At 43.8% G+C, this 24,076-nt stretch overlaps 1 pseudogene; it reads right to left on the reverse strand.

The window, feature by feature from the left end:
• Positions 1-22,180: 22,180 nt before the first annotated feature.
• LOC124557539 lies at positions 22,181-22,297 on the reverse strand (annotated as a pseudogene).
• Between the last annotated feature and the right edge of the window lie 1,779 nt (positions 22,298-24,076).

Genomic DNA, 24,076 nt, shown 5'->3' on the forward strand with positions numbered 1-24,076 from the left:
AACGACGAAACGAATGACAAAATGTCGTTTTTTCGGGTGAATCCAGGTTCTGTTTACAGCATCATGATGGTCACATCCGTGTTTGGCGACATCGCGGTGAACGCACATTGGAAGACTGTATTCGTCATCGCCATACTGGCGTATCACCCGGCGTGATGGTGTGGGGTGCCATTGGTTACACGGCTCGGTAACCTCTTGTTCGCATTGACGGCACTTTGAGCTGTGGACGTCACATTTCAGATGTGTTACGACCCGTGGCTCTTTCCTTGATTCGATGCCTGCGAAACCCTACATTTCAGCAGGATAATGCACGACCGCATGTTGCAGGTCCTGTACGGGCCTCTCTGGATACAGAAAATGTTTGACTGCTGCCCTGGCCAGCACATTCTCCAGATCTCTCACCAATTGAAAACGTCTGGTCAATGGTGGCCGAGCAACTGGCTCGTCGCAATACGCCACTCACTACTCTTGATGAACTGTGGCATCGTGTCGAAGCTGCATGGGTAGCTGTACCTGTACACGCCATCCAAGCTCTTTTTGACTCAATGTCCAGGCGTATGAAGGCCGTTATTACGGCCAGAGGTGGTTGTTCTGGGTACTGATTTCTCAGTATGTATGTACCCAAATTGCGTGAAAATGTAATCACATGTCAGTTCTAGTATAATATATTTGTCGAATGAATACCCGTTTATCATCTGCATTTCTTCTTGGTGTAACAATATTAATGGCCAGTAGTGTAAAATCTAATGAGCCTTCCATCAAGTCTGGCACCTCGTTTCTTTTGGGCTATTTCACCTATTTTTCGATACCAGGAATGGTTATTTGAATATCAGCCTTTTGTGAACTTGCATGGTAGGCAAACAAACATTGTTACAACAGTACTGAACTAATGTATGGTAGAATTTTTAAATTTAAGGAGTAATATTTCGTCTTTGTGTCTGTTGGCTTCAGGTTTAACACCAGGCAGGGCGGCCTAGGGTTAGAACTTCCTAACGTTTTTTTAAGAGAAATTTCACTGAGATATGACTTTGGACATTATTGTTGGCTCCACGTATAGCCCTCCTCACCGTCTCACGAGTTGCCATTGTTTTGCCAATCTGTTCGCCACATTTAATTTTGCAGTGAGAACACCACAGTCTCAGTTTTCGCAAAATTTTCCGAATGGTTCCATTAAACCGAGGCAGCTTTCTTCTGTCCTTTACTTTCGTACGATGGTTCAAATGGCTCTGAGCACTATGGGACTTAACAGCTGTGGTCATCAGTCCCCTAGAACTTAGAACTACTTAAACCTAACTAACCTAAGGACAGCACACAACACCCAGCCATCACGAGGCAGAGCTAGTCCCTGACCCCGCCGGGAATCGAACCCGGGAACCCGGGCGTGGGAAGCGAACTTTCGTACGCAGTTCACATTTACCTACAAAGATATTTATGATTAGCGATTTTCTTTTAGCGTGATTTTTTTCAGATTTGTATAAAATATTCTCAATTCGTGGCTTAAGAGGAGGCGGAGCCCGGCTTCGCGTGAATGTACGTGTAGCTAATTTGAGGCGCGGCCGCTCCTGGCACGGCGACAGCCATTGCGTCCCGCGTTGCGAAGGTCGCCGCTCTTGTTGTCAACATTCCGTCCACCTCCTCGCATTCGGCTATGAAATTCAGATTACCGCACTGCCAACAAACACTACTCTGCGGCGTGTTCCAAGGTGCTCTTTATGAACACCCATAGCTCGCAGTGCTCAAGGACCACTCGTCTACCAGTGCCCAGGTTCAGTCAGCGACCATGCCATTTCACGCTTTCTGACTGAACAATTATTTTAATGCTGGCATAAACTATTCTAGTAAATTCGCTCCATATTTTTGGAATGACTTCTACATGATGACCCATATGACCAGTGGACGGTAGACACCAAAACAGAGGAAAATCTATAATAAAGTCCCGCCGGCCTGTGTGGCCGAGCGGTTCTAGGCGCTTCAGTCTGGAACCGCGCGACCGCCACGGTCGCAGGTCGAATCCTGCCTCGGGCATGGATGTGTATGATGTCCTTAGGTTCCTTAGGTTTAAGTAGTTCTAAGTTCTAGGGGACTGATGACTTCAGATGTTAAGTCCCGTAGTTCTCAGAGCCATTTTTATAATAAAGTCCCAATTTTTTTTCGTTTCCGAATTATCATTCTTCTGCAGTAATTAAGTAGGTTCTTAGCATTACAGAAGCCGCCCAGAAAGACTATCTGCAGTTTGAATGCAAGCATCCTACCGATGTCTGGAAGAAGCTCAAACCCTTCGGCCAAATAAGCTTCGAAGTCTTGAACGAGCACTTAGCTTAGAAAGTGAAAGGTCGTGACAGATCTCCTGAATGTCCTAAACAGTTCATTCCGCAGACTTAGAATACTTAGATTCCCATTTGAAGTTTCATTTTAGAGTGACTGTTTGTTCTCCATTCATTACCAATTTTGCTATGCTTCTTCAGCGCACACTAAACGGCTGCCACCAAATCTGAAAAAAAAAAAAAAACAGAGTGAGTGAGTAGCGCAGCATCAAATAGGCGCTTGAATAAAAGAAACAGAGAACAAATTATCGTGGATCGGAATGTGACTGCAGATGCAGAGGTCACAAATTACATCCAGGTGTGTTACCTGGCCGCCTCCATAAATGAAGCACGAGGTGAATGACAGTTATTACATGTGTTTCATGATTCCAGTACAAGGAACGGACGACAACACATATGAAGAATCAAAGGATCAACAAAATAATGCAACTATGAGAAGCATACCTGGCATGTTTTTGGGATTATAGTTCTCTCCATTTGTTGATTGTAACAGTTAACTCAAAAACGAAACGATCTGCGAAAAATTTTCGAATATGCTTTCTTTTTCGTTTATTATAAGTACCTAATGGAAAACGTCAGAAGCTCCATAACGCTGTTCGTTGATGACACTGTTGAACACAGAAAAGTTGAAACGTTAGAAAATGGCACCGAAATTCAAGAACGCCTGCAGAGAATCGATGTTTCGTACAGGGATTAGCAGCTGACGCTCAACATGAATAAATGTAACGTACTGCGCATGAAAAGGAGGAAAGACCGGTGACCGTTTATACGATCGCCGAAAAATCACTGTGAACAGTTATTATATATATGGGAAAATGCGTTCTGAGCCGTTTAAAGTAGAACAACCACATAAATATAGTCATAGGAAAAGTGGATGCCAGACAGGTTCAATGGACGAAGTATCAGGAAGTACAATACAAAGTGGTTCAAATGGCTCTGAGCTCTATAGGACTTAACTTCTGAGGTCATCAGTCCCCTAGAACTTAGAACTACTTAAACCAAACTAACCTAAGGACATCACACACATCCACGCCCGAGGCAGAATTCGAACCTGCGACCGTAGCGGTCACGCGGTTCCAGATTGTAGCGCCTAGAACCGCTCGGCCACCCCGGCCGGTAGTACAATACATCCACGACGGAGTTAAATTATTAAAACCTCGCTCGATCCATACTTGAGTATCGTTTCTCAGTCGAAGGTAGAATTTATAGAAGAAATAGAGACGAGACAAAGAAGAGCAGCGCGTTTCGTCACAAGTCCGTTTAGTAAGCGCGACAGCGTCACAGAGGCGCTTATCCAACATCAGTGGCATACGCTACCAGAAATTCGTTGTGCATCACCGTATAATTTACTGTTGAAATTCCGAGGGCGTAAGTTCCCTCAACTAATTTATTGCTTCCTCTTACTGTATCTTGCGAAAAGACCACAAATGTAAAATTGGAGGGATCGAGCTCGCTGGGACACTTAACAGGTCTTTCTTCCCGCACACGATTTGCAACTGATACAGGAATCGTTTTTATAGTAATTGCTCATTTACAACACATGCTACTTAATATGAAAGAAAGAGGGGAAGTGACAGTGTTATCCGAAGTACCCTCCGCCACACACAGTAAAGTGGCATGCAGAGTATAAATGTACATGGAATTGTAGACATTTGTTGTTGATGTGCTACTTCGACACGAACGAGTCGAGACGTTCCCTTTACAATGTTAGCGAACTACTTAGACTTAGGGCCTACTCGCGCTCGACTATTTATCTACCTCTAACAAGTTTCAGCAAATAATATCTGCTCCGTTACAGAGGACGCGTAGTTTACTACAGACATGTGCTCCGTCAAGTTTTGAGCTGCGTGGGTGGGGAGTGGGGGGGGGGGGGGGAGGGAATGAAGAATTATGTGGACTCCAAACGGTCCCACCTTGAAGGCGACGTGTCCGATCACATTAGTACGACCACCTGTCAAAAACCTGACTAACCATTTTTTGCAGTGCAGTGTGTGCATGAAGAGATTGACTGAGGTTATGGAATGTTCCGACAGGGATCTGCAGCCATGCCGACTCCAGTGCCGTGGCAAGCTGTGTTAGGTCTCTCCGTAGATGATACATTGCGCGTACAGCCCGATCGAGGTGGTCGAACGTATTCCCTATTGAGTTTAAATTCGAGGAGTTCTGTATCTTGGTGCTCTTCGAACCACGCGCGTACACTGTGAGCTGTATGACGCGTTGCATTGTCCTGCTGGCAGATGCCATCTTGGCGAGGAAAAACAAGCTGCATGTAGGGGTGGACACGATCCTGAAGGATAGATGCATAGCCGCGCGGAGTGGCCGCCTGGTTTGAGGCGCCATGTAACGGACTGCGCGGCCCCGCCGGAGGTTCGAGTCCTCCCTCGGGCATGGGTGTACGTATTGTCCTTAGCATAAGGTAGTTTAAGAAGTGCGTAAGTCTAGGGACTGATGACATCAGCAGTTTGGTCCCTTAAGAATTCACACACATTCGAACATTCTGATAGATGCATACTTTTGTTGATCCACTGTGTCTTCTAGAATAACGAGTTCACCCATGGAACGCCACGGAAACATTCTCGAGACCATAACGCTCCCTCCTTGTTGCAGGGTGTTTGCTTTCAGACGCTTCACTTCCTACACGCCAACGGGCAACTGTCCAATGGAGCATAAAATGTGATTGATCTGTAAAGGCTACGTCTCGCCACTCAGTGGACTTCCAGTTGCGATATTGGCGTGCAAATTCCAGCCTTCATCGCCGACCTGGCACCAGCTGTAGAGGCCCATCCACAGCAACGTTTGCTGAGGAGACACTGTCGGTAGCTTCTTGGTTCATCTGGCAGTCAGACGCTCAACAGTTGCACGTCTATTCGTGCGTATACATCTACGCAGCCGTCATTCACCCCTGTCATGTATGGTCCGTGGTGCATCACAGCTGCTTCGGCGGAGTTTTTGCGTAGCTGCGTTTAGCCATGCACGGTATACTTTAACAACGGCGGCGCGCGAACCGTCTACAAACTTAGCCGTTCCGGAAATGATTCCAGCTTGGCCCGAAAGCCAGTGATCGTGACCTTCTGGACGTCAGATAAATCGCTCCTTTTCTGCTTGACGACAACGACTGCACTGTATTCCGCGTCCCCCTAGACACGTTTTATATACCCTCCATTGTTAGTGCTGCCACCTGCCGTCTGTGAGTGGTTATCGCAAGCTGACGTCGAACATAGGCCGTGGTAACATTAACGTGACTGGACCGTGTATCTAGGTGCAGACAGAGAATGGAAACGTGCACGAAGGACTAACAAGAAAGACCTCTCCGATTATTTCAATTGTTTTGTAGAATATACAGTTTGCAAACTTCTTCCAGTGATGTGCATGGCCTTTGCACATTTGTCGATAAGGAAAGACGAGTGTGAGGATAAATGACTAATTATATCAGTCATCAGTCCGAAGATTGTTTTGAAAACCACAATGCATTATTAGACATGCGGTATGCGGAAGCGGTATCCCTTTTCCTTCTCCCGACCTTTGAACTGACTTACCCAGCCGGCTGTAGGGGGATTCCGAAGCACGGTGCAACTCGGCATTTTTCGCATCAACAAATATTGCCATAGGTGAAGGAAGTGATAAGTGACAGATAAAAATCCAAGAACTGACGGGGTCTGAACCCGAGTCCTTTGCAATTTTAGACTGCTGCTTTAGCAATTTTTTTCTTCATTTTGTTCATCACGATTCGCGGCATTTAGTCTGGGCGAAAGTCACATAATTCCCCTTCAAATTCATCGTTGATTACTGCTCTCAGGTTTTTTTGTTTGTTTTTCTTTTGTTATAGAGTGTAGCCGGCCCTCTGACCAGAATCGCTGAGCTACCGTGCCGGCGTCTGCTGATCGATCGAGTCACACAAGTAAACAAACGTCGCTCTTGTTTCAGAAAGCGCAGACAAGAAATGGTTCAAGGGGCTCTGAGCACTATGGGACTCAACTGCTGAGGTCATTAGTCCCCTAGAACTTAGAACTAGTTAAACCTAACTAACCTAAGGACATCACACACATCCATGCCCGAGGCAGGATTCGAACCTGCGACCGTAGCGGTCTCGCGGTTCCAGACTGCAGCGCCAGAACCGCGCAGACAAGAAATGTTTGGTTTGTTATTTGTTCTTGTAACACTGTACGTAATCAGTTCATATTAATGAAAAAACGAATCTCACAGTTCGTTTTCTTTCTTCACGGTGAACTAACTAAGAGTTGTAGAAAAAGTTTACGAGTTCTAAGGAGAAAATAACGAAATACACTGTCGGTTCAGTTACGAAGAGTGGGAGATTGTACAATAGACGCATGGCAAGCGATAGTTACGTATTTATAAATATAACTGCGGAGCACTTTCACAAACATGTTGATCTAATTTTCAATTGAGAAAGTTGGAACAAAGGACTATCAAATATGGCGGTTAATTATAATTTAGAGATGCACTTATTTTTGTAGAGCAGCGCACATTTTATACAAGATGGAAGAGGGGAAATAGTACGTTTTAATTTGCCCACCCTGCTAAGATGCAGATGTCCTTGCGCTATTTACGGCATCTAATCGGACCCTCATAGTGTGCCTTTCAGTTCAGTACGGAACGTTGACCAGTGCAGGTGCGCACTGAGACACTGGAGAGCAGTTTCTTGTAGAACGTTGCTGCTGTCTAAAACGGAATGCGCCGTGGAAGAAACTGCCATTTTCGTGATTCAGACAGAATGAATATATTCTGGCGAAGAAAAGAATGGCGTGAGACAAGTTCTATAACCAATGTGAAGCATAAGGGACTTGAAATGACAAGTTGAACGCCGAAAAATATCCAACGAGTTCGTGCAGCTTTGCAACGAAGCGCGCAATGATATGTTTGTCACCATTCAAAAACATTGAAAATAACTCGCACATCTTTGCAGAGGATTGTGAAACAAGATTTAACGTTTGATCTTCATACACTGTGAGTGGCTCAACAGTGATGACCGATAAATAAAGAGACTCTGAGCAATTTCTGCCCAACAACTGTGTATAGAAGTGACCAGGATGACAGATGTCTCAAAAATAATGTGATGTATGATGAAGCATATTTTCATCCGAATGGCTTCGGTAGTAAACAAAATTTCCGGTATTACTTACACAGGCCCGTATCTGAGTCATGAAAAAGCACAGGATAGCTCGAAGCTTGTCGTCTGGTGTGCTGCTGGGCAGTCCACTGGAATCTTTTGGTCATACTGTTTTGCAAACAACAAAGGCCGGGCCTGAGTGTCAGTTTCGAGCAGTAGATGGCTACGATTAACAATTTCTTCATTCTATAGGTGCAGGGAAGTTTCCGTCTAAACAGGGTACGGTTTTAGCAAGATGGGGCTACAGCCCGTAGGGCTGAGTACACTGACGCAACACTTTCCACACCGATTATTGTCTCGATTCGGTGATATCCCAAGGTCTGTGAGATAACCTGATCTTTCAGCCCCTCATTATTTTCTGTGGCGTCATCTTAAGCACTTTTTTTTTTCCACAGCGACTCCACAATACTGATGAGTTGAAAACCGCAATCAGAGCGGAGATAGAGACCGTCCTTCAAGAAATGGTTCAGAACGTAATGAAGAGCTTCGGCGAACGTGTTCACCTAAGCATCTCCAATGATGGAAGCCATTTGCGTGATGTTCTCTTTAAGAAATAATGTTTTGTTCAGCTTTCCAGTAATGGGAATGTGTGTAGAGCAGTTTTCCATAGGTTACATTGGTGTAAATAAATTCTATGCTTCATAATAACCAAACTCTCAAATTCTGTGGTTCCAAAATTTCATTTCATGTAAGACACACTACAGCTCATATCTTATTGAACAGCAAGGACAAAACAGTTTTATGAACAGTGGTGTTTATAAAATGACCTCCAGTGACTACAACAAACTGTATGTTGGTCAAACAGGCAGTGTTATAGCAACTGGTCTGATTCAATACCACGCAGCTGGAGATTACATAAGTCAGACTCTACCACTGCCGAACAAGTATTGAATGAAGGACACAAATACAAAGTCCACACAGAAGTACTACATACAGCCAATAAAGAAAGAAAACTAAGCCTGTTATAAGCATTTGTGGTACAGAAACACTTAACTCAAAATCCCAGCTGGTACTAATTTATCAATTACATTTGAACATATACCCCCCTTTAAGCTTCAAGTGATGCAATCAACCAGCCACGTACCCACAGACCGTCTCAGTGACACACAAAATTAAAACACAATAGAATTTCATGTTCCTTCTCTTGCTTATCTCACAAATTACAACATTATGATTTGTAATACTGTAATACTGTGTGTTTTAATTATGTACTGTGTTTAATATTGCCCATTCAGTTAACTAATTTACAATATAAAACATGTTTGCTGCACAACATAAGTGACTAGTGCCCAGTTAGATAGTTCTCAACCAATGTCACGACCTGACAAACTATACAGTCATAATAAAATAACTCGTAATATTAAGTACTTTAATTATTTATTGCGTTTAATATTATCCATAGCGTAATGTGTAATTTGAAATATCAAAAAACATGTTGGTGCATAACATCCTGTGCACGTGATTGTATTTTTTCTTGTAGTGTTTGGATATCTAAGAACTAGAGTCTATTGCGGATGGTAGCCAGTTGTTTCCTGAAGATGGCCCCATAAGCCGAAAACTAGTTAGAAATAAAAGAAAAATCAGTAGAACAAAAACAGTGTGCTTGTGATTCACGCTTAAATATGGAATTATTCCAGCAAGAAGTGACGGAAAAATCTATAAATAACAAATGAAAACGTACTACTTCTCATGGACCATTTTGAAGAAGCAAAGTTTTCTCATTCGATCGTGCTGATGCTGTGCTTTGTACGGTCTTAGTTTTGTGATGAACTAGCGAACTAGCAAGACACACTATCTTCTGGATTGTGAAGACTGAGAAATGACGTATGGTCGAGACTAGACCCTGTAATCCACTATGCCATTCAGACCTACACTGCAGCCTACGGAGCTAATTAATAAATGCGTGAACCTTTTACTGGCTGAAAAATCGATGAACTCGACAATGAATGTGTTAAGCGCTTATTTTACCATCATATACTCGCAACTCTTAGCTACTGAAATCTAAGGTGGTCTTTACTTACTCTGAAATAATTTAGGAATGACCCAGTGAACACTGTTCTCTGAAAGAAAGCACACTGTAAAAATGTAGCCTTATGTTGTGCGTGAAACTATACAAGAACCAACCACTTTTCTTAACTTCATTATTCCAAGACGCGTTTCGGATTTTCACAATTTTCAGTTACTAATACAGTTCATCATTATTACGTTTATGTTGACTGCATAGTTAGGTGCAATTACGTTTATTCTGTATCCTGCAATGCCTTGAGTTAATATTAGGAACATATTACACACACTTCTATATACACTAGTATACAGTTGCAGCGCAGAATTCGCCATGTGGTTATTTGTCTACTCCGGAAATTACAACAACATTCAAATTTAAATTATCGGTTGAATCTGGAAACTGCTTCTGAAATCAGATGTTTATTGGACTTTATATTGACAACTTTCAAATTTTTTTGCAAGCATGTGTATAAATGAAAATTTGAAGCTGCGGTTAGAGCCACATTCCTTGCTTAACATACTGTGTGCGTGTTGTAATGGCTAGGTTTACATTATTTTACTGTCGAATCTTTAGTTATTTGGATTATTGAAGAAATACCTTATTTTAAGGCAGACTTTAAATGCTAATCCATCTAATTGGAGTAGTGATAGATAGACTAATACTAACAGAATAACTAAATTGACACCAATAATACAAAAGTAATACAGCATATTTTACAAATAAGTGTAGATTATCTCAAAAGACGGAATTTTGGTGCTTGTCTAGACAAGCGGAGCAATGGTAGTTGGGTAGCCCAGACCAGATAATAATGTATTGGTATGAACATACAATAAGTACTCCGACATGCTTTGCGTATAGTCTCTAGACTTGTATCTGATGCAACCACTTTTTTCCCTAGTCAGTTGTAGTAAAAACAACTTATGTGAGTAAATTTTTTGAAAGACTGAGATGATAGAAATCTGCTGTCAGTTTGTTTGCGGCGTTCCTTTGCCCCTGATATATAGCTGTTTTCCCGCCAAGGCCTCTCTTCAATGCGACCATCATAAGCTTGGTAATCAGTGACCACACCCGCTACTAAATTTATTCAGCAAAGGATCTGAATTCACAGTGCTTTTAACACTACTGGTTTCCGTCATATTCTTGCTTTCCTAGCAATCCTTCTTTATTTATTCCGTCTTCCAGTTCGAATTTCCAGTTTTCAACATCTTACAGGTTTCAGTTGTGCCTCATACGAGACACGTTTCAGCTTTCACAAGTTCTACGAAATCATTTTTCTATCTTCTAAACGTCTTCTATGTTATATGTGTTTACTTCACATTGGCACCATATGCGGGATGTAACAAGAAGATACGACCAAACTTCCAGGGCACATAAGTCAAGAAAATACATTGCATTGGCATGGATCCGGAAACGCTTTATTTCCAGTTAGAACGCAGTTTCTACAACGCATTTGGCATCTTTCCAACGTGGTCAGATCGTACATTTCAACATTCTGCACGAATGAGCTGACGCGAATCTTCACATAACTATCGAATCACTTCATCAACACAAAGACTTCAAAGTGTGGGCAGGCAACTTTTTGACCGTTCGTCAGCGTCTCGTGTTCTTACAAACAGTCTCAACCGACGAACTTAACGCCGGCCGCGGTGGTCTAGCGGTTCTAGGCGCTCAGTCCGGAACCGCGCGACTGCTACGGTCGCAGGTTCGAATCCTGCCTCGGGCATGGATGTGTGTGATGTCCTTACGTTAGTTAGGTTTAAGTAGTTCTAAGTTATAGGGGACTGATGACCACAGCAGTTGAGTCCCATAGTGCTCAGAGCCATTTGAACCATTTTTTTGGATGAACTTGACAATGCTTCCTTAAAGAATACTCTACCTGTTCTTCTAAAATAAATAATTTTATCAGTGCAGTGAAACACGTACTTCTTTCAAGAGTGATGTCATCCTCATTCCAATATTAACGCCTAAATAACACATTCTGGTCCTGTGTGTTTCTCAAGATTAATGCACCGTGAGGAGCTACAGAAAATGAGTTACAACATGGAAGTAAAGTTTAGCCGTATCCATGAGAATAAAACATATTTTCTTCTTCTATATGCGATTGATGTGTCCAGGAAGTGGTGTGTACCCTTCTGTTCCACCCTGTGTAAAAGGTCTCAATACTTAACGAATGGTACAGAGATTAAAACACTGGATTTGTAAGCAGGAGAATGTGACTCACAATGGTTCCCATCCTGGGGATAATTACCCTCTGAGGGGTAAAATGAAATTTTCCAGGGGCTTAAAACAAAAAGGTTCAATTATGTTTTGGTCATGAAACGAACTAACTTTTAAATTATTACTAGTATCACTATGTCATAAGACTGAAATACCAAGTGCATAAGTTACCAATAATTACATTTTTTTTCAAATGTTTGCATTAACGTGTGATACAGTGTGGCTGAGATTACAGCTTGTGAAACGAATGTATCTCACATAGTTCACCCACTACATATGTACTTGGTACCACGCACTGATGACAGTAAAATTCAGACATAGTAAAATTGAGACGTACACGTCACATATGCTTAAACACCTCATGAAAATGTCCTCTCAGAGTTGTAGGTAGTTTCTATGATGGACCACAAATTGCTTCATTATTCACTTCCAAACAGACACACGAACTAACTGTCAGCACGACAACTGTAACTAAGTGTTGTAGGGCCTTCAAAGTATTATTATTATTATTATTATTATTATTATTATTATTATTATTGGAGGCTATGATCAGACACAAAGCATTGGCAGCCTTAAGTCTTCCAGTTACTGTCAGTTCAGAAATAAAGAGTCCAGCAGTCAAGTAATTTGCAAGCAATAAGTATAGTACACTCGTTTGAACTGGGTTGATTTTAAATGGAGTGCAGGATGTGGATGATGTAAGTGTCGCTAGGGAAAGGATTACTGTAAAAGAAGCAAGTTTCTAACAATTGTCTACCCTCAATGTGGATAGTTAGATTCCTTTTCCGAGAAAGTTCTTGGTTTAATATAACACCTACAACACTTAAAGTTATTTATCTGTAGTGATTTACAAAATAAAAATTTATGAAGAAAACTGCTTTTCATTCCAAGTTAGGCACTAATGATGGTGATAGTGTGGACAGGGGGGGGGGGGGGGGGAAGGGGAGTGGTAGTAGTTAATGTCCACTACACTCAGGGGTAGCTGTCTCAGAAACGTTGCGAACCACTGCCATAGAGGTATTCTGGTTTGGGCTTTCCTTGGTAAATGGTCTATAGTAGCCTGCAGACTTAGTTTGTCTTAATGATCCCGAGCCTCAGAATTACCATATTATAGAGCTGAAGGCAGGAAGGAAAGAAGAAAGATTAGGGTTTCACGGTCCTTTGTCGGCGAGGTTATTAGAGGGTTGTCCAAGCTCAGACTAGACAATGTTGGTGAAGCCCCTTCCAAAGAAATAATTCTTACGTTTACTCTAAACGATTTAGGCAAACTAACTGATACTTCAGTTCATCAAACGCTTTGACTTATTATGGATATGTAGTACCCTGAGAAATTTATACTTCTTATACATTTCTGATTCGAATGTGGAATGGTATGAGTGATTTCATTTATCAACTTCTAAAGTATTTTCTGTGTCGCTCAACCACTCTTATCCATTTTTATTTCTGTTTAATTCTGATGTTTCGTTACCTCCAGCAGATATTCCATTATTTTCTTTCTCGGTGGCCTATTCTTTCCAATTTTTTTTTTTCAAATATGATTTCTTATAAACTTACTGTGTTAAGTCACTGACTTCTTTCCAAACATTTTTCTTGGTGATTCCTTTCATTTAACTGGTTCTCGTTAGCTTTCTCCAGACCCACATTTTCTTCACTTCTAAGTGGTTTCTGTCTGTCGTCAGTAGCGTCCGGCATCCAAAGCCATAGAGGAGCACAATTCACATCGGCGTCTTCACCCAGTAATGTTTTTTCTTTTCTGTTGTCAGCTGCTTAATAATGGACAAAAAACATGGTTCAAATGGCTCTGAGTACTATGGGACTTAACTTCTAAGGTCATCAGTCCCCTAGAACTTAAAACTACTTAAACCTAATTAACCTAAGGACATCACACACATCCATGCCCGAGGCAGGATTCGAACCTGCGACCGTAGCGGTCACGCGGTTCCAGACTGTAGCGCCTTTAACCGCTTGGTCACACCGGCCGGCTATTAATGGACAGTTACCTTCTTTTATTGAAAGCTGTTGCACTTATTTTTCTAATTCACATCCATAATATTTTATTTCGTGTAATTAAAGTGCCTAAATTACAAAATTGATCAGCTTCTTACGTACACTTTTTTCAGTTTTGATGTAAGGTTTTCTCATCTTTGGTTTGTTTACTATGATAATGTTCTTATTTTACCATTGCCTTTAAGTTCGAGCAATTTCGTAACAACTGCAAATTGAGGTATTATATTTTGCATATATTTTTCTCTGACATCTATTAGGACAAATCTTATACAGTAGATGGGAATCCCATTCGCCCTAAATTCCAATGTTTTTACTTTGACGATCTTCGTGGCTTTTTCCATGAAAACGTTAACAGTTATAGTGACTAAGAGTAACTATGCTTAACCTCTTCCTAGCTTTAGCATTACATTCCTCTCTGTTCATGAATGAATTACAATCGTAAATATATCAGTATCAGTAATTAATTAATTAATATTAAACAGATTTTATAACTTCATAATTTTCAATTGTGACTGGAATTTTCAGTTCTTAGTACTCAAACGCAAAATGACAGAATAATAAGAAATAATAACCGTTCATAAATTGCTTTTGCCTCTATTCCATCAAAGTACAAATATAAAACGTGTAAGTGATTTAAGTTCAGGCAGAGTTCCTTATAGCTGTTCACAGTAAGTCAATAATTGTAGAACAGTTAGTCGCCTACAGGGGACATGCCGCACGTTTACATGTAAAGCCTCGTCGCAATTCTGAAACAGCTATCTGAATAGGTCAGCGCTCATAATCAATCATTTGCTCTGACAGTCTGGGTCTTGAACTTGAGGAAGATGTTGCTGGTTTATTGAAATGACATTCGCTTTGGAATTAAGAGCGATACGATTGCAAAAGATAGTGACACGAACAAACTGTGTTGATCTGGCAGCCTCACACAATGTTTGCCGCCACAGTATACGTCAGTTATCGAAACACGATTTCTACACATATATCACTGCGATTATTCTGACGTCTGCCTAGCAGACTGGGTGACTTTTTTTTGTGCTAGATCCAGACGAGCATTTAGTTTTTCGTTGTTATGAGAGTAGCGCTATATGTTGGTTGTTTTAATAATAAATAGATATTGCGGAAGGTGCACGACTTTTACGAAAGTCGGTCGCCTGATATTTATTCCGCGGTTGACGACCAGATGTGCCACAAACCTTACATATGTGCATTACTACAAACTTTTACACTCCTGGAAATGGAAAAAAGAACACATTGACACCGGTGTGTCAGACCCACCATACTTGCTCCGGACACTGCGAGAGGACTGTACAAGCAATGATCACACGCACGGCACAACGGACACACCAGGAACCGCGGTGTTGGCCGTCGAATGGCGCTAGCTGCGCAGCATTTGTGCACCGCCGCCGTCAGTGTCAGCCAGTTTGCCGTGGCATGCGGAGCTCCATCGCAGTCTTTAACACTGGTAGCATGCCGCGACAGCGTGGACGTGAACCGTATGTGCAGTTGACGGACTTTGAGCGAGGGCGTATAGTGGGCATGCGGGAGGCCGGGTGGACGTACCGCCGAATTGCTCAACACGTGGGGCGTGAGGTCTCCACAGTACATCGATGTTGTCGCCAGTGGTCGGCGGAAGGTGCACGTGCCCGTCGACCTGGGACCGGACCGCAGCGACGCACGGATGCACGCCAAGACCGTAGGATCCTACGCAGTGCCGTAGGGGACCGCACCGCCACTTCCCAGCAAATTAGGGACACTGTTGCTCCTGGGGTATCGGCGAGGACCATTCGCAACCGTCTCCATGAAGCTGGGCTACGGTCCCGCACACCGTTAGGCCGTCTTCCGCTCACGCCCCAACATCGTGCAGCCCGCTTCCAGTGGTGTCGCGACAGGCGTGAATGGAGGGACGAATGGAGACGTGTCGTCTTCAGCGATGAGAGTCGCTTCTGCCTTGGTGCCAATGATGGTCGTATGCGTGTTTGGCGCCGTGCAGGTGAGCGCCACAATCAGGACTGCATACGACCGAGGCACACAGGGCCAACAGCCGGCATCATGGTGTGGGGAGCGATCTCCTACACTGGCCGTACACCACTGGTGATCGTCGAGGGGACACTGAATAGTGCACGGTACATCCAAACCGTCATCGAACCCATCGTTCTACCATTCCTAGACCGGCAAGGGAACTTGCTGTTCCAACAGGACAATGCACGTCCGCATGCATCCCGTGCCACCCAACGTGCTCTAGAAGGTGTAAGTCAACTACCCTGGCCAGCAAGATCTCCGGATCTGTCCCCCATTGAGCATGTTTGGGACTGGATGAAGCGTCGTCTCACGCGGTCTGCACGTCCAGCACGAACGCTGGTCCAACTGAGGCGCCAGGTGGAAATGGCATGGCAAGCCGTTCCACAGGACTACATCCAGCATCTCTACGATCGTTTCCATGGGAGAATAGCAGCCTGCATTGCTGCGAAAGGTGGATATACACTGTACTAGTGCCGACATTGTGCATGCTCTGTTGCCTGTGTCTATGTGCCTGTGGTTCTGTCAGTGTGATCATGTGATGTATCTGACCCCAGGAATGTGTCAATAAAGTTTCCCCTTCCTGGGACAATGAATTCACGGTGTTCTTATTTCAATTTCCAGGAGTGTATTTATGGCAGTCATACACTATTTTTCAGTAGCATAAATACCTGCAGATGTATCACACATCATACATTGTCGATTGAGAAAATATTGATTCTACACAAATGAAGTTCGCCAAGGTGACGTCGTTCCGCTGGAGAAAAGAAATAAAGAACCTTGTAAGACCCCACTTTTTTTAATGATCTGAGTCCATGAAAATATGTCATCAGGAAAATGTCAAGAATATGTGCTCCTTTTTGTACAAAATTCGTCCCAAGAAATTATTTTAGCCCAATCTGACCACGGTTTCGTAAACATATTCAAGAGTAGGGGATGGTTTCATTGCACAACTGGAGGTAATGGGGGCATAAAAGAATAATTGTTCAAATGTGTGTGAATTCCTAAGGGACCAAACTGCTGAGGTCGTCGGTCCCTAGACTTACACACTACTTAACCTAACTTATACTAAGAACAACACACACATCCATGCCCGAGGGAGAAATCGAACCTCCGGCGGGAGAGGCCGCGCAATCCGTGACACGGCGCCTCCAACCACGCGGCCTTCCGAACGGCAGTGAATAATTGAGTGAGTGTAAGATCACAGTTACTTTTACGAACTTCGTAACCCGATTCGGTAATGTGTAATTGGCCTTCCTTTTATGTAGGCCAAGTGCCATAAATATGTGGGCTTCAGTCCGATAGGGTAACACCTATCCACATAAAAACCTGAGCTATATAGTCCCTTTGTCAGAATATGTCCAGGACAGGTTTAAAAAAAATAGAAAACAGCACATACCAAGTAATGATCCTAGCTTCTATTGAAGATGTCCCCTTGGCTATCTACACACAGTTACCAACGTTTCTGGGGGTCTTGGAAGCAAGCAGGGAACTTTTCAAGTGCGATACTTGTAAGCTAGTGTCACAGCTGGTTGGATGTCTGCGATATCTCGATGAAGCTATCCTTAAAGTTGCCTTTTCAATCGCGGAAACAAAAGAAAATCGCAAGGCTAGACGTCGGGCGAATATAGAGGATGTGAGATGGCAAAAACAGAATGTGTGGCCAGATACTCGGTAACAGACAAAGCAGTATGGGGTCTTGCATCGTCATGTGGTAAGAACCAGTCCTGAGAATACCACAAATCAGGGCGGCGACGTCGAATTGCTTGTCGCAAACGTTTCAAGACTTCGATGTGAATTGTTTAGTTCACGTTTTGACTAGGAAGAACATACTCGTGGTGAACTAATCCTTTACTATTACAGAATGCGATCGACATTGTCTTTGTTCTCGAAGGGTGTCGTTTCATTTTATTCGAGGTCGGCGATCCAGTACTCCGCCATTCAGCACTTTGACACTTCGCGTTGAGGGTCATACTGGTAGCACCAACTTTCGTCCCAAGCAGTCATCTTTGACAGATATGTAGGATCACGTGTGGCTCTATCCAGTAGTTCAGCAGAAATTGTTCGTTTTTTCCTGTTTCTATTCGTGTTTTAGTGAATGAGGGGCGAGTTTTGCATTAAGCTACCTTTTCCCTAAATCTTCGTGTAAAATCTTATGACACACATCACAATTCAAATTAAGTTCTCCTGATATCGGACTCACAGTTATATGACTGTTTTCTTGCAATAACTGCCTTACACGCTCCACGTTTGTATCGGTATGTGCTGTAGGCTGGCGACCAGCTCTGGGATCGTCTTGCACTGAATCTCTAACTCCACAAGGTTTTCCCGAGCTTAAAGCAGAACTTAATGTCCACTCTTTGCTCACAATCAGCATCCACTGCGTTACCGTAACTAATGCGCCAAGAACCTAAATAATGTGTTGCTAAGCACAGCCCTGCCACCTAGTGCGTTTGCGCGGAAACATGGACGATGACATACCAAGGACGACACATAACAGGGAACATAAATACATTTGTTCCTTTCTAGTATTCCAAACTGGGAAAAGAAACCTTTCCTGGAACTTTTCTGACAAAGGGAATATAGTATCTTATCCAATATATCTGGACAGTTATTAGTGGACATTAATCTAAGGTGTGACCACCCTTCACCTTTATGAAGACTTGGACTCTGCTGGGACACATTCAGCGAGGTGTCTGGATGTTCGTGGGGGATGGTAGCCTGTTCTTCACCATGTGCCGAAACCAGTGATGTTGTGCGTCAGGGTATGGAGCGAAGTCTATGTTCTAACTCATTCCAAAGGTGTTCCATTAGGGCCGGCCGATGTGGCCGTGCGGTTCTAGGCGCTTCAGTCTGGAACCGCGTGACCGCTACGGTCGCAGGTTCGAATCCTGTCTCGGGCATGGATGAGTGTGATGTCCTTAGGTTAGTTAGGTTTAAGTAGTTCTAAGTTCTAGGGGACTGATGACCACAGATGTTAAGTCCCATAGTGCTCAGAGCCATTTTTTTGTTCCATTAGGTTCAGATCGTGACTCTGGTTGGGACAGTCCATTTAAGGAATGATCCTGTCAACAAACCATTGCCTCACAGATGCTGCTTTATGACAGGGCGCATTGTCGCGCTAATTGAAACGGTCATCGTCTCTGAACTGTTCCTCTACTGAACACCGTACACGATGCTGTAAACTGCACTCATATGCTCCCGCATTTAACGTTTTAATAAACGTTAAACCATTCGACGAAATTTGAAAATGATCCCTAGCAGAAAACGGTGTTCACTCTTTTTCAGTGCTCCTGTTTCGCGCCCTCCTATGGCGTGAGGGGACGACACTGACACATGCTTGAATTTGAACGGCAAGTGGTCCCTTTAAGCCCCCCCCCCCACACACACACACACACTGAGATTGGCAACACCCTCGGTGCCGCCTGCGCAACTTTGTTATATACACAGGATGTTACAAAAAGGTGCGGCCAAACTTTCAGGAAACATTCCTCACACACAAATAAAGAAAAGATGTTATGTGGACATGTGTCCGGAAACGCTTAATTTCCATGTTAGAGCTCATTTTAGTTTCTTCCACCTACGCTCAATGGAGCACGTTATCATGATTTTATACGGGATACTCTACCCGTGCTGCTAGAACATGTGCCTTTACAAATACGACACAACATGTGGTTCATGCACGATGGAGCTCCTGCACATTTCAGACGAAGTATTCGTATGCTTCTCAACAACAGATTCTGTGACCGATGGATTGGTAGAGGCGGACCAATTTCATGGCCTCCACGCTCTCCTGACCTCAACCCTCTTGACTTCCATTTATGGGGGTATTTGAAAGCTCTTGTCTACGCAACCCCGGTAGCAAATGTAGAGACTCTTCGTGCTCGTATTGTGGACGGCTGTGATACAATACGCCATTCTCCAGGGCTGCATCAGCGTATCAGGGATTCCATGCGACGGAGAGTGGATGCATGTATCCTCGCTAACGGAGGACATTTTGAACATTTCCTGTAACAAAGTGTTTGAAGTCACGCTGGTACGTTCTGTTGCTGTGTGTTTCCATTCCATGATTAATGTGATTTGAAGAGAAGTAATAAAATGAGCTCTAACATGGAAAGTAAGCGAAATGACTCTGAGCACTATGGGACTTAACATCTGTGGTCATCAGTCCCCTAGAACTTAGAACTACTTAAACCTAACTAACCCAAGGACATCACACAACACCCAGTCATCACGAGGCAGAGAAAATCCCTGACCCCGCCGGGAATCGAACCCGGGAACCCAGGCGCGGGAAAGGAGAACGCTACCGCACGACCACGAGCTGCGGACTGGAAATTAAGCGTTTCCGGACACATGTCCACATAACATATTTTCTTTCTTTGTGTGTGAGGAATGTTTCCTGAAAGTTTGGCCGTACCTTTTTGTAACACCCTGTATATGAAGATGGTCTCTGTTCTTTCGGACATGTTCATGTTCGAAAGAACAGATACCATTTTCATATGCATAGAAAGTTAAGGGTCACCGAGCATTTGACCATTTTCTTCTCTGCGGATGCACAAACAGTGCCCGAACTCTTACGGGAATCGGCTAAAAGCCGTGAGTAAAGAGTATACTGGGCAGGGGCACTATGTATACAGTGCGGGACAATCAGTTGGGAATGTGGGTCTCACGGGAGGTGTGCCAGAGATAAGTCCCTGCAGTCGCACTGTCATCTGTGTCCTCGGTGGCTAAGAAGGATAGAGCGTCTGCCATATAAACAAGAGGTCCTGGGTTCGAGTCCCGGTCGGGGCACACATTTTCAACTGTCCCCGTTGACTTATATCAACGTCAGTATGCAGCTGGGGGTATTCATTTCATTGTAATTTTGTTGTTCCTGTTCACAGACAGCCATTCACTGATTCCTAGACGCCGGTGTGACAGGCAATCATTTCGACTCTTCTCAGCTGAGCGGCGTGCACTTGCAGACCACATGAGAAATCTATGGGCACGGGTGGCACCGAGGGTTTTGCCCGACTGGGGGGTCTTAGAGGGACCTTTTGTCATTTTATTCAGGCTTCTGTCAATGTTACATCCTATGACACGTCCACGGTGGTGCTGGACAGAATTGTGGTGAAATTTGGTGCTAATATGACATCACTATCCCACCTTCGGCCGTACATAAACTCCTGAGACCTGGCCTTCTTCTCGCATCTGTCAACATCTTGTTGTGTGAAGCGTTGCTGAGCTCCAGGCTGATGTCTAGGGCGTCACGCTATTTCTCCATAACAGAAGTAGTCTGTAGACACCTTTGAGCTAAATTTCAAACTCCTGCGTTACAATGGGAGACAATTACGGGCTTTCGAAAAAGTGACCCTATAACTGTGTTGCACAATGTAGTTATTCCATGTGAACTTGCCAACATTGCGATGTACTGAGAATTTGTCGTTCCATGTTTTTCGAGTCAGCAGAAAGGAAAGAAAAAATTCCATTACCCTTTGATTTAATTTCAAACAACGGCTATTTAATGTAGCTCATGTAAGATTTACTTAGTATTTACGGATATAAAAAAGTAGCCTGCAGACTGGAGGTCTACGGACTTTAAGAAAGGTGCAGTGCAGAAGGCTAAGTTGGTAAACAGTTGTTTACAATAGGATAAGCCGTGCGTGTGAGTCTTGAACCAGCACACAGGTTTCATTCAAAAACAAAAGAAAGGGAGACGAGGGCTAAAAGTCTCATCTTCGTTCCGGTCGTTACAGCCGAAGTACGATAGAAGTTTGCAGAAGGATGAGGAATAAACAGGGCGTGATCGTGCCTAAGAAACCCCATACGTACAGCAATCGAGCAAAATGGTCGTCAGAAAAAGTTCGTTCTATGACAAAGCTCGATGCCAGGCACCAGAATGTAGTTTCCCGCGGTAGTTGGTTGACTCTGGCAGCAGAGGGCTGCGAAGTACCTTGTCGCAGTGGCTCGTGAAATGCTGAGTGCGTGCACCACTTGAAAGATTACGTGTCCCAATCTCCGGACAGTCACATTATGGCAGGGGTCGAATGTGATGCTATCTCATGTCATGCCGCTACTGCCGTCGACTGTCACGCCAAAAGCCCGTACAAAGTCCGACGGTATCCTAGTTACATACCACACAGAACTATTCAATTCCCTATGACAACACCTTCCTCTAGTCCAAGTCCCTTGAGAATATTTAGCGAGAAATTTCCTTGCATGATTCATTATCCGGCTTGTCCGAAAGTTTATCTACATCTACACTATCTGATCAAAATTATCCGAACATCTATTAAACTCCTCCCGAACAGGCCATGAAGGCCCAACAGTTCCGACCGGCCACCATGTCATCCTCAGGCATAGGCGTCACTGGATACGGATATGGAGGGGCATGTGGTGAGCACACCGCTCTCCCGGCCGTATATCAGTTTCCAAGACCGGAGCCGCTACTTCTCAATCAAGTAGTTCCTCAGTTTGCCTCATAAGGGCTGAGTGCATCCCGCTTACCAACAGCGCTCGGCAGATCGGATGGTCACCATCCAAGTGCTAGCCCAGCCCGACAGTGCTTAACGTCGGTGATCTGACGGGAACCGGTGTTACCACTGCGGCAAGGCCGTTGGCGAACACATATTAGTGGGCATTAATGTGAAGTGTGATCTGCTTTCGCCTTTTTGACTGCTTGAACACTGCTGGGAACACTTTCAATGAGATGTCTGAATGTCTGTGGTGGAATGCCAGCCTAATAGTCCTTAACAGCCCAAACCAAAGAAGGTAGTGATGTTGGACTGTAGGGTCTGGAGCGAGATCGTCAGTTTAACACATCCCGAAGGTGTTACATTGGGTTCAGATCAGGATTCTGGGCAAGGAAGACCAATTCAGGAATGTTATAATCCACATACCATCGCCTTACAGACGGAGCTTTATGACAGGCTGCATTGTCATGCTGATACAGTCATCGTTTGCGAACTGTCCCTATAGTGTACACAGTACGCATGCTTTAAAATGTGTTCGTAGCCTAACGCATTTAGCATTTTCTCAAGCGCAATAAGGGGACCACGGCCTAACCCATACGGTAACACCACATCCTCTGTATTTCTCTGTTGGTACTACACATGATGCCATTAACGCTCTCGAGTCATTCGCTAAACTCAAACCCTTCGATTAGATTACCATAAGATATAGCGCGATTCTTAACTCCAAACCATTCGTTTCCAGTCATCCACTGTCCGGTAGCGTCGTTCTTTACAAGACCTAAAGTATTGTTTAGCACTGACTACAGCGACGTATAGTTTACGAGTAGCTGCTCGATCATTGCACCCCATTCCTTTTAACTCCCTACGCACAGGCCCTGTGATAGCTGGATTGCTGGTAGCACCTTGGAACTCACGACTGATTCCTTCTGCCGATCTCGTGACGTTTTTTACAACCGCGCTTGGCAACGCTCGACCGTCTCTGTCTGCCAGTACACGTGGTCTGCCTGGTTTTGGTTCAGCTGTGGTTGTTCCTTTGCGTTTCCACTTCACAGTCACGTCACCAGCGGTCAATGTGAGCAGATTCCGTGATGGATTTATTACTCAGTGACATCCAACGACCGGTAAACGTTCCAAGTCACTGAGCTCTCCTGACCTACCCATTCTGCTGTTACTGTTTCTCTACTCCCCGCCTTTCGTGACATCTGATGCTCGGCTCCACATTACATTGGGATGTCTGGATACTTTTGATCAAAAAGTGTCTGTAAGCCACTTTATGGCGTGTGATGGAGGGTACTTCGTGTATCATTATGATATACTCCCTTACACCGTAGAAAGTAGAATAGTGCATGGGAAAAATGACTGTGGGTCACGTAAATAAAATCACAGCCCAGGTTTCACCTCTGTTCCATTAGTAGGTTACCGGTTTCGGTGCGTTGATCATCATCAGGACCTCGTCTTAAAATCTTAATGGTAACAAATGCACCGGACGCGGTGGCCGAACGGTTCTAGGCGCTTCAGTCCAGAAACTCGCTACCGCTACAGTCGCAGGTTCGAATCCTGCCCAGGGCATGGATATGTGTGATGTCCTTAGGTTTAAGTAGTTCTAAGTTCTAGGGGACTGATGACCTCGGATATTAAGTCCCATAGTGCTCAGAGCCATTTGAACCATTTTGGCAACAAATGCTGTGTCATGCCGGTGGTAAGAGTCCTTAATTTTCCCAAGTTTGTCTTTGACAGTCGTTTATACTGTCATGTCATTTTATATTTTTATTTTGCTTATGGACCATTAAGATTTTAAGAAGAGCTCTGATGATGACCAACGTACCGATACAGGAAAAAGACAAGACGTACATCTAGGACAATTTTTATTTACATTCGATATCGGCTGCTTCTCGTCTCTGTGACTTTATATCAAAATTAATTGACT

Source organism: Schistocerca americana, chromosome X, assembly GCF_021461395.2.
Source record: "Schistocerca americana isolate TAMUIC-IGC-003095 chromosome X, iqSchAmer2.1, whole genome shotgun sequence".
Taxonomy (NCBI): domain Eukaryota; kingdom Metazoa; phylum Arthropoda; class Insecta; order Orthoptera; family Acrididae; genus Schistocerca; species Schistocerca americana.